Source organism: Eulemur rufifrons, chromosome 19, assembly GCF_041146395.1.
Source record: "Eulemur rufifrons isolate Redbay chromosome 19, OSU_ERuf_1, whole genome shotgun sequence".
Lineage (NCBI taxonomy): Eukaryota > Metazoa > Chordata > Mammalia > Primates > Lemuridae > Eulemur > Eulemur rufifrons.
In genome coordinates, this window is record NC_091001.1 from 17,368,390 (window position 1) to 17,384,691 (window position 16,302).

Consider the following 16,302-nt stretch of genomic DNA (forward strand, 5'->3'; position numbering starts at 1 on the left):
AATGCCCTGACATTCATTAAATGTAATTATATTATAATGTCAAAAGCGTCTCCATAGAGAAATAACACAATGTGAGCAATGTGCTACTTGGGGGTAGGTAACACAAAGTAGAGTTAATTGTTTGATAAGAAAAGAGTGAGGGGTGTTTTCTGGGTGATGTCAGTTTTGAATTAGGTGAAAAGGAGCAGTGGATGAGGAAAAAGGATCTCTAGGCAGAGGGAAAAACTCAAGTAAATCAATAAATCCTGGAAAAAAGTAGATATTATTTCTGTTTATAATGTTCTTCCACTTCTGTCCTTGCAAAATAGTGTCTAAAGCCATCAGATATTTGCTCTGAAATTTTTCTCAAGAAAGTTTTCTTGGACTGTCTGACTTGATCAAATTCCTCCATAATACACATAAATACCACTGAGTTCCCCTTTTTTATGTCTCTTGTCACAGTTGCAAATTTATTTATGTGATTATGTGAGTAATATCTCTCTCCCCTCCAGACTGTAAGAATTGCAATGTCAGGGACCAGGTCCCATTTTGCTCACCCGATTCAGATGATGACATTTCCAACAGAGTAGGAGAAGCACAATAAATATTTATGGGAAAAAAAGAGATACATAAAATCACGAGGTAAGACACAAAATATTGTTGGAGTAATAAGTACTGTCTATAGCATGGTGAACTTTGATTTGGGGAGAATAATGATTCCAATGAAAAAAGATTCCTCTTGTTTGTCTTTTTAAAATGCTTGAACCTTATTCTCTAAGTAATGAAAAATCACCGAAATACTTTAACCACCACTGGGAGTTCACAATCGTATTTTCACCTTACATAACTGATTTAAACAACAATGTAAAGGATGTAGTGAGGATAGGGGTACAAATGGAGGGTAGGCAAATAGTCATGAGAATAGAGTAGTCTAGGAGTGAAATGATGAGTCCCTTCGTGGAACTGTGGTATAATGTTCATGAGAAAGAACTCAGTTTCAGAATTTGAGCTTAGAAACAAAAGGCAAATTAGACCCAGAGTATGAAAGTTTTCCATCCGAAAAACCAAATTTTGCAAAATACTTAAAGAAGGTTTTTTTCTGAGCCAATATGAATGATCATGACTTAGAGCTTCACAATCTTAAGAGTTCCTGAGAAAGTGCATCTGAGGCGGCCGGATTAGTTTAGTGTCATATATTCACGGAGGCAGGAAAAATCATAAATCAATACATGGAAGATATACATTGATTTAGCCCAAAAAGGAGGGACATGTCAAAGGAAGGGCTTACAAGTCATAGGTGGGTTTTAGGGATTTCTTAGTTGGAAATTGATTGAAAGTATTAAGTTTTGTCTGAAGCCTTAGAGACAGTAGAAAGGAATGCTTGAGATAAGAAAAGGGGTCTTCTATCTGTCATGTGATGCTATAACAGAATCAGGTTGGAAAGTGAGCCACACTATACTGAGTTAATAAAAAAAAATCCCATTTAATGACATTTTACAGGGTGTAAAATGTACCTGTACATTTTACAGGGTTTACAGGGTGTGCTCACCAAGTCTCTTAGAAAGGAATTTGGGCAAGAGAAAAAAAAAGTCAGAGTTCAGTTCTCAGTCTTATCACATAGAAACTAATGACACAATTCATGTTAAGTAGGAAAAAAAGTTTATTACTTTTTTCCATGAGTATCTGTTATCTTTCCAAAATGATCCCAGTGCCATTGTATATGGTGTAGATCATTATGTGTGTACTGTTCTGAGATATTCTTCTTTTGAGATAATTTATGACAAATACATCAATGCATTGTTATGCTCTAAATAAAATATATTCCTCAGGCATAAAGTCAGATTCTGTCTTTATAAATGATGCTACAAGAAAAAGCTAGCTACATGATGTATCATCAGAGTCTTAAGACAATTTATTATGGTGGATTTGATTTTAAAATGGAACCATAAATTATATGCAGCACTAAAAACTATAAGGTTTAATGATGAGCGCTACTGTAACTCTCATTTGAGACAAATGTTGCCATAAAACTCTAAATCAGCATTTAATGAATTGACAGAAGCTAGAGAACTTGAGATGGTAGTAGGTGGGAAAGACTTAAAAGACATGTAAAAAGAACTTAGTTGAGAAGGTAAAATCTACACCTCCTCTATTCAGTCCTCTGGGCACACAGAGGCTCTCAAATTATATTTCTCCAAACTATGTAAAAGGCTCTGAGGCTGAGAGAACAGCCTTGATCTGTGCAGGAACTAGCCTCAAATGTTTTAATGCTCCAAATGAGACAAAGAATTAGTAGCTGAAGCATCTGTTCCCGCACATGCTGAACAATGGATAAATCCTGCATTTAGTATAGTGGCAGACAAAGGGGAGAGTGATCTGGAAATGTAAATCACCAAAAGGATTTTCCCTGGAGTGTTAATAACAGGTCAGTAATTACTCTGAAAAGGAAGGAGACAGAGAGAACTCTATTGAGAATCCAACCCACCTTGTTATACACTCACAATGTTTTCTTTGGGGGAAGTAATTTAATTTCAGTGGGAAAATATATTTTCTGGCTACAACCTCTATTAAATGTTTAATTAAAGTTAATGGAAAGTCTCCATTTAAAAAAGCAATTAAAGCCTAGAACACTAGAAATTTTTTTTTCCCTCTTTTGCTTGTTACTCTTTTGGAAACAACAGCATCATTATTGTCCTCCATGTTGGAAAAAATCCAAATGGAAAATAACTCATTTTTTAAATAATATGGAACATAATCCTTTATGAGAAACATTCATTTGAAAATGAAGAAACTATACTAATGATTATTTAGATCATTGTTACCTTTGGGTATTGCTCATATAGAAGGCATTATGTGTCCAGGAAAATTTTGCCTGGTTCAGATGGCAAAAGATAAGCAAAAGTACTTCACGTGGAAGGTGCTTAGGGAGCCAGACTTAAAAATAATGAGTATCTGGACCTTCTAGGATGTAACGTAAGTACTTGTCTTTTCTCTTCAACAATGCTGGGAGAAAGTCCACTCCTTCAGCATTCTGGAGTTGTGAGTATACTTAGAAAATCACAAAGAGAGAGCTCCAATGGCCTGAATGTGTCCTTACATCTCCCAAACTGCAGGAGACATGGGAGTAATGGCATGCTTTCTTAAAAACCCTCTACTCCACTCTAAGAATCAGTACAAATAGAACTATGTCTGTCTTATTCACCTTTGAATCACCAGCACCCAGCACAGTGCCTCTTACATAGTAGAAACTCAATATAATGCTTTTGAATGAAGAGATATATTTGACTCAGATGTTTTATATTAAAAAAGAGAGATTTTATACAGTGCTGTAATGTGAGTGTCTCTGTGTGTGTGTGTGTGTGTGTGTGTGTGTGTTTAAAGCAATATTTTTTCTATCAACTCTCTTATTCATGTTGTCTTTCCTAAAATTATGGTAACACCAGAAAAATGGAAGAATAAAGGTATGTCTATAATATAAGTAGAAATGGGGTATCTAACATAACTGGTTAGAAAGAATGGCATTGCTGTTATAAACAATCATTCTTATTCAATTTTGGCATTTATACTTAAGTTTGGTGCACGTGGTAGAAATAGAGGAAAAAGCAATACAGTGAAAAGTAGGTATGAATACTGTACTGTCCCAGCTTCTCTGACCCAGAGAAGTACGAGCTTCTCTTCCATTTAAACTACTCCTTTGTGCCTTAACATGATAGAAATTGACTGGGCCACATTGCAAAATTAGGAAGTGAACTGACTTTTTTTCAGAAATCATTGCTAACTCCCATTTCTCTAGAATAGAGATAATTAAGTGGACTTTCTTGTCCTACTTCTCTTAAATTGGACTAAACCAAAAACCTATTATGTTAGCAGAGTCCTTAACTGAGAGAAGTAATTTCCAATCTAGTAAGACTGTGACAACAAAATGTAAATGACAAAAGGCAAACTTTGTGGCAGGTGGAGGAGGAAGGATACCATTGAGGAAATGAAGGGAATGAATTATAAAGGTAGATGTGCACATGTCTAGAAGGTGAAGTAGGAAAGGTAGAAAAGAAAGTTTGAAGAATGAGAGTGAAAAAAGAAAAATCAAACAATAATTGAAATAGAAATATAACTACAGACAATTTTCAAGGAGGCAGAGTCCTTGTATTTGTCTATTTAAAAAAAATAGATAAACTGCTAAAGAAAGTACACCTATGTTGTGGCAACATTATTAGGTGTCACAAATACAAACCTTTTGACAAGTATTTATTCTTACTGGGGATAGGAGAATGGGAAGGCCTACTTTAAGTCCCAATGATACCTTTTATTTTAAGAAGGAGCATTGAAAGTAGAAAGTACTTGAGTTCTCTATTTTCTTCATTCATCACTTATCACTCCATGTGATTCCTGTTGACATACCTCCAAACCATATCCCAGTTTCACTCACTTTTTTTTGTCTCCATTATTACCTTGCTAGAGCAATCCAACTCCATCCTCTTGCTAAAGAGCTACAGCTTTCTAACTGGATCTCTTATATTCTCTCTTAATTCTATACAATGTAATCCTCGCAGAGCCACTACTAGATCTTCAAAAGTATAAAATATATTTAAATTACTCTTTTTCTATTTAAAACAATTTAATGATTATCAATCATTAAAACAATCTTTCTAAAAAGAAAGTCAAAAGTCTTCAACTTGACTTACAAAGCTTCCATGGATTGCAATGTTTTTATAATCATGCTTTCTCCCGTGTAAGAGTATGATATACCTATCGTTACCATGCTTTCCTGGAGGGAAAATATCCTTGCCCATGCCATTGCTAGCCTTGCAAATTCACATTCTGTTGGGTATAGAAGTGATCGGGTCATACCTAGGCACCTAAGCACTTAACATATACAGAAAGAAAGTATAGCATCTACTTCTGTCTCTTCATTGAATCTAGTCCCAATCCTAAAAAAAAAAAAAAAAAAAAAAAGATCTGTATCTGTATCTATATTTTTGAGATCCAGAGAGTTAATTTTAAATCTCCTTTAGGGTAGACACTACAAAGTACAACCCAGACTATTATCTTCACTTAAATGGCAAAACACAGAAGCTTTGTTGGAGCTCCAGTACGCTCATGGCCATAATGTCAGTATAGGTGATGTTAGTGGAGTGCACAGGCCTTATTTTGGGGACAGAAAGAGAAAACAGTAAGTTCAGAGGCAAAGCATTGGTAGGCATTAGCAGCCCAGAGTTCTCACAAACCCTGGGTTGTTAAAATATGTTAGGAGTAAAATGACAAAAAGGACATTGCCTCTGACATCACAGTTGAAGAGTGGGAAAATCCTGATGAACTCCCAAAAGTTCGTGAATTTTTTCTAAGGGACTAAAATCACAGAAGAATTCTTTATTACAATAATTGAGACAAAATTATTTGCCCATGAAATGGATGATAATACAAACATTTAAACTCTACCTGCTATAATATATATCATGATTCCTACTAAACTGAACTTCACCTAAATCAGGTAAGATGTTTGCTAAACTTCAGCAGCAATATAATTTCATTTTGCATGTGAAATTTGGTAAAGATTCTATTAGAGGTACTTTATCTAGCATTTACAATAAATGAGCTGCTCTGATTATCTTACAGGACAGTCTGAAGTTTAAGGGACTCTTTAAATCTGAATCAGAATGTTCAAAAGTGCTTGTGAATTGAGGCTGCAAATGGCTTAATCTAAATCACAGCATGAGTAATCTCAGTCAATCCTCCTCACATAGCCAACAATTCACCAGAGGCCTTATCTGTGACAATCTTGTTCTCTAGCCTGGAATTGTGAATGGAGCTTTAGAAAAAGACACTTTGCATTTCTGAACTTAAAGTGGTCTTATATCTAAGTTATCTCCACATTCAAAATCTTTTTTCCATCAAATAAAAATATGTCATCATTTTTTCTCAATAATAATGATAGGTTAAGAGTAAAGCAAAATTTTTAAAAAATTAAGCATAGTTTAAGATGTAATAAATGTTTAAATCAATATTGATACTTAATTTTTGATATGTGAAATGAAATATTTAATTTGTCTGGCTAAATTAAATATATCACAAATTGAAGTTAGAAGTTAGGAACTGACGATTTCCGTAAATGTCATTGTCATTTTATGAAATGGTTCAAGTAAATAGAGGAGGCAGTTTGGGATGTTAACATTAACTGAAAGACTAGTTTCATCACACAGCAAACACGGATGTTATGAACATTGTAAAGACCATTTAACGTGCATACTTTTTTTGAATTTTTAACATATGTTGAGTGAACACTGTGTGCTGGATACTGTGTTTGCTAACTATTGGCAGAGTAAAAGATGAATGAATTTTTTTTTTAATTTTTTATTTTTAGTTATTATGGATACATAAGAGTTGTATATATTTATAGAGTCCATGTAATGCTTTGATATAGGCATATAATGTGAATTAAGCAAGTAAGGGTAATTGGGGTATCCATCACCTCAGGCATTAATCATTTCTTTGTGTTAGACACATTCCAATTCCACTCTATTACTTATTTTAAGTATACTCTAACTTATTGTTCATTGTAGTCACTTTGTTTTGCTATCAAGCACTGTTAATTCTATCTAATTATATTTTTGTACCCATTTACCATCCTCACTTTATCCCCTCCTCTCTGCTATGCTTCCCAGCCTCACTCTACTTTCTGCTCCATGAGATCAATTGTTCTTAATATTTAGCTCCCATACAGGAATGCGAACATGTAAGGTGTGTCTTTCTGTGCTTGGTTTATTTCACTTAACGTAAAGTTCTCCATTCCATTTATGTTGTTGCAAATGGCAGGATTTCATTCTTTCTTTTGGCCATATATATTCCATTGTGTATATGTGCCACAATTTCTTTATCCACTCTTCTGCTGATGGACACTTAGGTTGTTTCCAAATCTTGCCTATTGTGAATAGTGCTGCAATAAACATAGGAATGTAGATATCTTTTCAACATACTGAATTTCCCTGCTTTGGATATATACCCAACAGTAGGATCATTGGATCACATGGTATTTCTACTTTTAGTTTTTTGAAGAACCTCCATATTGTTCTTCATAGTGGTTTAATTAATTCACATTGTCACTAGCAGTATATGAGGGTTCCCCTTTCTTTACATCCTTCCCAGCATTCATTATTGCTTTTTTGATAAAAGTTATTTTAACTGGGATGAAATGATATCTCATTGTAGTTCTGATTTGCATTGCTCTGATGACTAATTATGTGGAGCATTTTTTCATATACCTGTTGGCCATTTGTATATCTTATTTTGAGCAATGTCTATTCAGATTCTTTGCCCATTTTTTAAAGTGCATTATTTGATTTTCTCCTATTGAGTGGTTGGAACTCTTTATATATTCTAATTATAAGCCCCGTGTTGGATGAGTACTTTGCAAATGTTTTCTCCCATTCTTTGGGTTGTCTATTCACTTTATTAATTGTTTTCTTTGCTATGCAGAAGCTTTTTAGCTTCATTTTACCCCATTTTTCCAGTTTTGTTTTGGTTGCCTGTTCTTTGAGGGTATTACTCAAGAAGTCTTTTCTCAGAACCATGTCCTGAAGTGTTTCCCAATGTTTTCCTTTACTATTAATATTAAATAGTTTCACAGGTTCAGGTCTTGGATTTAAGTCTTTAATGTTAATTTGATTTTTATATATGGCAATAGATAAGGGTCTTGTTCTGCATATAGTTATCCAGTTTTCCCAGCATCAGTTATTGAAAATACTGTCCTTTCCTCACTGTATGTTCTTGTCAACTTTGTTGAAGATGAATTCCTATAGATGTGTGGATTTATTTCTTGGTTCTCTATCCTATTCCATTGCTCAGTGTGTCTATTTTTATGCAAGTACTATGTTGTTTTGCTTACTACAGCTCTGCACTACAATCTGAAGTCAGATAATATGATATTTCTGTTTTTTCTCCTTTTACTCAGTATAGATTTGGACATTGTGGGTCTTTTGTGGTTCTATATAAATTTTAGGATTTATATTTCTGTGAAGAATGTCAATGGTATTTTGATGGGGATTGCATTGACTCTGTAGATTGCTTTGGTAGTATGGGCATTTTAATAATATTGATTCTTCTGATCCATGAGCATGTAATATCTTTCTATTTTTTTGTGCTCTCTTAAATACCTTTCATCAATGTTTTATAGTTTTAATTATAGAGCTCTTTCACTTATTTGGCTAAGTTTATTCCCAGGCATATTATTTTATTTGTAGCTATTGTAAATAGAACAATACAGATAAATGTGTATTCCGTAGTGATTGGATGAAACATTCTGTAAATATCTGTAGGATGTATTTGGTCTATAGTACAGATTAAGCCCAATGTTTCTTTGTTGGTTTTCTGTCTGAATGATCTGTACAATGCCAAAAGTGTACTGTTGATGTCTCCAATGATTATTGCATTGGGGTCTATCTCTTTCTCTAGTTCTGATAATATTTGACTTATATATTTGGCTTCTCCAGTGTTGGGTGCATATATATTTAGAATTGTTACTTTTTGGTTTCTTTTTCAGATTATTTACTGTTGGCATATAGAAATGCTACTGATTTTTGTATGTTAATTTTGTGTCCTGCAACTTTACTGAATTTATCACTTCTAATAGCTTTTTTGTGGACTCTTTAGGTTTCTCTAGATATAAGATCATATTACCTGAAAACAAGGGTAATTTGACTTCTTCCTTTCCAATTTGGATACCCTTATTTCTTTCTCTAGTCTGATTGCTCTAGCTAGAACTTCAGTACTATGTTGAATAACAATGGTGAAAGAGGGCATCTTTGTCTTGCTCCAGATCTTAGAGGAAAGGCTTTCAGTTGTTCCCCATTCAGTATGATATCTTACTTAGTTCATTTGGTGAGGTCCCGTTTTCCTGGATGTTCCTGATTCTTGTGGATGTTCATACATATTGGGGCATTGAAGAATTAAGTGTTTATTTTAATCTGTGCAGTCTGGTCTTATTTGAACCTGTCCCTCTAGAGAAGGATTTCCAAATATTCAAAGGAAATTAGGTGTTATGACCTAAATTTTTGGTTAGTACAGCTGTATTAGCACCAAGGGTGCCCCAAGTCCAGTAATACTGTGACTCTTGCAGACTCCTGGTGGTGCCCTCCTTAGTGAACTTGGGTAAGATATGGAAGGATTATCTGGATTACCAGGGCAAAGTATCACACTCTCTTCCCTCACTGTGATGGGCTGGACTTGGGGGAGGAGTGACATGGGCGCTCCCTCATAGCCACTGCAACTAGGACTGCACCAGGTCAGATCTGAAGCCAGCTCAATCTCACTCAATGCCTGTGGTGAATGCTGCCTGGCTACCTCTGATGTTTATTCAAAGCATAAGGACTCTTTAGTCAGCAGATGGTAAATCCTGAACAGGACTGGGTCCTTCCCTTCAGGGCAGTATGTTTTCTTTTGTCCAACATGGGTCTAAAAATGCTGTTTGGGAACCTAAGGCCTAGATCAGGGGCTTCAGGCTAAATGTGAGGTACTTTATTTTAGTGTGACTGAGGTGGTACCCAAGTTGCCAAGCGAAGTCATCTTCCCTTTCCTATCTCCAAGTGGAAGAAGGTTCTCCCTGAGTTGTATTAGCTGGAATTGGAGGAGAAATGACACAGGCACTAGCTTGGCCACCACCACTGATATCTCACTGGATCATGTTCACCCCATGACCACTAGCTCTGAGCCAACAGAGCCTCAGGATTGCCCAAGAACTGCAGCCTTCATGGCCTGACTGCCCCACAATTTTATTCCAGGCTCCAGGCTGCTTTTCATCAGCAAGTGGTAGGGCTAACTGGAACTGGGGTTTCAGGGCAGAGAATTTCCCTCTGGCTGGGTTGGTCTAAATGCTCCCTCTGTGGGCACCAGTAGAATTCTGCCCAGTGCTGTGTTCCCCTGTGACAAGGTGGGCCTGAGTTCCAACGTGACATCCCACATTCACTTCATTCTCTCCCCCGCACACAGATTCTCCCACCTCTCAGTGTGCTGGAGTGATGCTGCTGGCAGGTGGGAGAGGGGTGGTGTACGCAATTCCACATTGTCTTTTCTGCCCTCTTCCATGCCTTTTTCCTTGATATGATGTTAAAAACAAATACTGTGTTTGCTCACCTGATTTTGGGATCTTCTGAAGGTGTTTGCTTACATGGATACTTGTGGAATTTTGTGTTCATGGGAAGGGACAATCGCTGGTGGTTTCTATTTGGCCATTTGGCTCAAAGTCTTACTTTCTTTTATATTCACGGGGCTGGACCCATTGCTGAGGATATGAATAAATCTATGATATGTCTGGATCTGAAATGCTTCAATTCTAGGGAAGGGGCCTACTATAGAATATCTGTTTGAGACATAGAAAAATAGGGATACATTGTAGTTTCAAAAAATTTTAAAGTCATTTTTAGTAAACATTTAACCAAATTATGCATGAATGTTAAAGATATCTATTATCTATACCATAGTCTAATTGCTAGTTCAAACTATTGTTAAAGTCCCACATAGAATTGGCTCTCCATATCCACAGGTTTAGCATCCTCAAATTCAACTAACCATGGATCCAAAATGTATTTATGTAGGCCTCCAATGGTTGTGTCTCTATTGAACATATATAAATGATTTTTTTCTTGCTATTATTCCCTAAAGAATATAGCACAACTATTTGCATAGGATTTACATTGTATTAGGTATTATAAGTAATCGCAAGATTTAAAGTGTATGGAATGATGTGCATAGGTAATATGCAAATACGATATGATTTTATATAAGAAACTTGAACATTCCTGGATTTTGGTATCTGCAGGGGGAGAGGAGGTTGTCCTGGAACCAATCACTCACCGTGGATACTGAAGGACAACTGTATAGAGGAAGAGAAATATTTATTTTGCAGACATTAGTATTGAATATAACAATCTAGTGGGGAAATTACATTTTTAAGAGTTTATGTATGAGCCTTCTCTCTTCTTTTGATGGCACTCATTTATTTTTGATTTTATATATTCCAAAACCATATCATCAGTATCTGGTAGTGATGGCCAGATATCAGTTAGCATTAACCATCTGAAGATGCCTCATAATAAATAGTGCAATATTAACCCAAAGTATTTTATGGCTCTTGCAGATTTTTCTTTAACTTTGATCTGATTATTTTAAACATTGTCAAACCATTCATTACATAGGTTTTATGTTCTTACTGTTAACTGTAATGGATTCTATACTGATCTTCCCAGTTTTAGAATGAAAATTGAATTTTATTCTTAGGCCCCTTGTACTGTGTTTGTAAAAACTAGTGAAGCAGGAATTTTCTGGTGCTCTTAGATGCTCAAGTATATCAGCTAATATACTTAGTGAAGGAGCTTGATTTCCACTGATTGTAATTTATTGTCATATTGTTAGGTTAAACAGATCACAAAATACACCATGAATTAATACTTATAAGCAGCTGGCCTCATCAGGAGGAAGCTCAGCCTCTAACTGATATGTATGTAAAGATTGTACTCCCTGCCTCTTTATAACTCATGCACTATTGCTTTTCCATAGAAATGTCCCAACATAATCTCTCTCTCTCAGTCTCCCTCTCTCTCTGCAATAGACTGAATGCATATGTCCTCCCCAAAATTTCTATGTTGAAATCTAATTCCCAAGTGAGGCTTTTAGGAGGTGATTAATACATGGGGGTAGAACTCTTATGAATGGGATTAGTGTTGTCATAAAAGAACTCCCAGTGAGCTCCCTTGCCCCTTCAGCTATGTGAAGATATAGCAAAAATATGGCCATCTATAAAGCCTGTAGCAAGTCCTCAGCAGACACTGAATCTTCTTGTGCCTTGATCTTCGACTTCCCAGGCTCCAGAACTATAAGAAATAGATGTCTGTTGTTTATAAGCCACTCAGTCTATGGTATTCTGTTATAGCAGTCCAAAAGTACTAAGACTCTCCTCTCTCTTTCTCTCACTCTATCTCTTTACCTCTATCTCTCTCACTTTCTCCTTTTCTCTTCACCTTATTCATGATTCCTCAGGACATCCAGGATGTAGCATATACCATTTTTCATATAAATATGTATCAGCAGAGGGCCTGAGGGAGTTGGTTTATAGTCCCAATATGTTACCAAACAATTTCCCTAGAAATAAATGCATTGCACTGCAGGATAGAGCCCAGATATGTTTCTCTTAAAATGAGAATAGAAGAAAAATAAGATGAAGAGTTTTAAGGTCCTCCAATTTTAATGTTAAAGTAGTTCATATCTGCAACCTTCACTGCCTTGCAAATTTTCCCATTTGTCCTTGTCTATGAAGGCCTATAAACCAGACTTTTTACAAGATCTTATCAATGTCAGGCACTCAGAAGAAAATGCTGTACTGGCCTGAAGTGTCAAGGCACAATGCTGTGGTTTCTAGGATACTTTTTATCGTGGTATGTAATGTACATCCCTGAGCTATGTGTGAAGCATGTTTTTGCTAAGGTAAGCCTCTGGGAAATAATCTTGTCTGCTCTCTTTGTGTTTCTTCACAAAGATCTGTCATTATAGGTTCTCATACACATGTGAGCTTTACTCTTGTGAAACCTGAAACTGAAAACTAGAACAGGGTGAATCAATAATTCACAAAGCGAGAAATATTTAATTTTGTGATTAGAGATTTTTTAGATATTGAGGAAGAGAAGTTTTTAATTCTTTGAATCTGTGTAAAAATGTAGTATTCCAGCTGTCGGATTCTTTTACCCCAAATTTGGTGAACTCCAGGTTACTGTTATAGAACCTGCATTTTCCGGTCCTCTGAAGCATTTTGCTCATGCCTTAATCAATATTTATAACCTTGCCATGTGATGAAACTTGAAGTGATCATTTTGCTATATTGGGCAAAACCTGTCCCAGAGCTCAAACTTAAGACAAACCCCAATCAGAAATATAATATATGAGAATTAGTCTATTCAAAAAATGCAAAAGTGACACTCAGGGACAAATGAGTAAAAGATAACAAACATCATCATCAGTCACTGGGAATAGGGAACGGGCCTCCCGACTGGTCTCATTTCTTCCGCTCTGATCCCCCACTCTTGTCCATCCCCACTGTTTCAGACTGTTCTCAACACAGTAGTCAAGTGTGATTCTGTTATAGCCTGAGTTCGAGCTGTCACTCCACCACTGAAAACTGCCAGTGGCTACTCATCTCAGTCTGAGTGAAAAACAATCTTAATGACGAGCTGTGAGATTCTAACTTCACCTGCCCCCAGACCCGCAGTCCCACTGTCTTTAGGAGACAATTTCCTGTCTATTGCCATTGTTGATTCTACTCCAGGCACATTGGCTTACTTGTATACCACTCATCATCCCTTCCTTCTGGGATGCTTCGCGATATCTACATGGTTCACTGCCTCTACCCCTCTGGCCTTTGCTCAGATGCCACCTTCTTCTTGATTTATTCCCCAACCATTGTGTTTAACGTTTTAACTGTTTCTACCTCAGAACTCCCAACCCTCATTTTTTTTTTTTTTTTTTTTAGTTTCAATAGATTTAGGTGGTATAGAGTTTTGTTTGTTTGTTTGTTTTTTTACATGGATGAATTGTATAGCAAAGAAGTCAGGGCTTTTAGTATACCTCTCACCAGAATAGTGTACATTGTGCCTGAGAGGTATTTTTTCATCCCTCACTCCCTTCCACTCTACCCTCTTCTGAGTCTCCAAAATACATTATACCACTCTATATGATCATGTGTACCCATCGTCTAGATCCCACTTAAAAGTGAGAACCTTCATTCTTCTTTTTACATTCCTAAGATGCTTCACTTATGATAGTGGTATCCAATTCCATTCAAGCTGCTGAAAACGACATTATTTCTTTTTTTCATGGCTGAATAGTATTTTATGGGGTATGTGCGTGCATGTGTGTACACACACATACACACATATGTGTATATCTATATATATACACACACACACGTGTGTATATATATATATATATATATATATATTTTTTCCCCTTTATCCACTCATCAACTGATGGTCACTTAGGTTGATTCCGTATCATTGCAACTGTGAATTGTGCTGCAATAAACACACAAGTGCAGGTGTCTTTTTCTACATGACTTATTTAACTTTGGGTAGATACCCAGTAGTGGGATTACTGGATCAAATGGTAGTTCTACTTTCTGTTCTTTGAGGAATCTCCATATTGTTTTACATAGAAGTTGCAGTAATTTACATTTCTACCAACAGTTTATAAGTGTTCCATCTACTTCAACATCTATTGTTTTTTGACTTTATAGTAATGGCCATTCTGACAAGGGCAATGTGGTATCTCTTTGCAGTTTTTATTTGCATTTCCCTAATGATTAGTTATGTTGAGAATTTTTTATATGTTTCTTGGCCATTTGTATATTTTCTTTCAAAAAAGTTCTGTTCATGTCTTTTGCACATTTTAGTGGTATTATTTGTTATTTCTTTGATGATTTCTTTGAGTTCCTTGTAGAATCTGGATATTACTCTGTCAGATGTATAGTTTGCAAATATCTTTCATGTTTTGTAGATTGTCTATTTACCTTTTTGAGAATATTTCTTTTGCTTAGCAGAAGCTTTTTAGTTTAGTTAAGTCTCATTTATTCATTTTGGGGTTTTTTTTGTGTTTGCTTTTGGAGTCTTAGTAAAAAATTTTTTGCCTAGGCCAATGTCTAGAAGAGTTTTTCCTGTGCTTTCTACTAGAATTTTTATGGTTTCTGATCTTACATTTAAATTTGTAATCCATTTTAAGTTAATTTTTATATACGGTGAGAGACAGAGATCCAGTTTCATTCTTCTGCATGGGGCCATCCAATTTTCCCAGCACCATTTGTTATTAAATAGGGTGTCATTTTCCCAGAGTATTTTTTGTCTGCTTTGTCAAAGATCAGTTGGTTGTACTTATTTGGTTTAATTTCTGGGGTCTCTATTCTGTTCCATAGATCTATCTATCTACCTTTTTACTGGTAAAAATAGACAGATCATAGATCTACTTTTATACCATGCAGTTTGGGTTACTATAGCTGTGTAGTATAATTTGAAGTTGGGTAATGTTAAGTCTCCAAATTTGTTCTGTTTGCTTAGGATTGCTTTGGTTATTCAGCAACTCTAATCTTTATTTATTTATTTTTTCTATCTTAAGCTTAAACATTCTATTAAACACAAATATTGTTGTTAGCAATTCTCATGGAAATTTCAGGTAATTTTTAGTGAGAATTATTGCTAAAAGTCAATCCTTTGGGCACATAATCTCTCATTATTTCTCTTTAGCTCTTATTCTTCTGGCTAAGTCCCTTAATACTATATAGTTTACTTAGTTATTTGGTTCTTATATCTCCTGTATCTAGAATGTAAGTTTCATGAGAGGAAGGATTTTGCCTCTTATTAACTTTAATATGCTGAATATTTAGAGAATCTATTATTGCTCAATAAATAAGTAGTTGAATAATTATACTTTGGCATTTTATTCTATTAATGAATAATAATAGTTTTAATTTGTTCTTTCTCTTAACATATATTAGGCTTTTATGGACTAGGAGGGAGATATAGAGGATTTCCAAGGATCATAATATCTTTCTCTGCCTCCTCTACCCCGGAATCTTCTGATACTAGGATTTTGACTCTCCTGGTTCATTTTTGTAGTCTATATACTCAACATAGACCTTTGGCTAATACGAACATTTAGTAACTATTTTGATATGGATGAGTGAGCCATAAATATAATTTCTATACAATGAAAAACTTGATCTAGAATAGAGTTTCTCAATAGTGGTGCTATTGTTACTTTGGGGGTATATTCTCAGTTACATGTTAGATGTTAATAGCACCCATCCTGGCCCTCCAAGTAGTGACAACCAAACATGACTTTAGATATTGCCAAGTCCTTAGATATTACCCTTGGAGCAAAATAATTTTCAATTGAGAACCACTGCTCTAGAAGATTCTAGCATTTTATAAAATAAGACTTTGAACTTCTCATCTACTCCTCTATTGGATGACAAGGCTTCTTATTCTATCTCTTGCTCTCTTGATTTTATCTGCCAAAGATTTGCTGTCATCCACATGGCAGAATGAAAAGATGAAATATCAGTGTGCTGATCTGTTGCCCTGGTTTAAAGTTAATGAGTATAGCTTTAATGTTTCTGTACTTGCTCTTGTTTTATCATCTCTGCCATGAACTCACTATTGAGGATATTATTTTCTTATTATATGTGCATAGGTGATATTTAAACTACCAATACTTTGAAGTGAATTGGCCTGCAGGTTAAAACAGGAAACCATTATATGTATCCAAAAGCTAATGAAATGAAGCTTTTTCTGACAT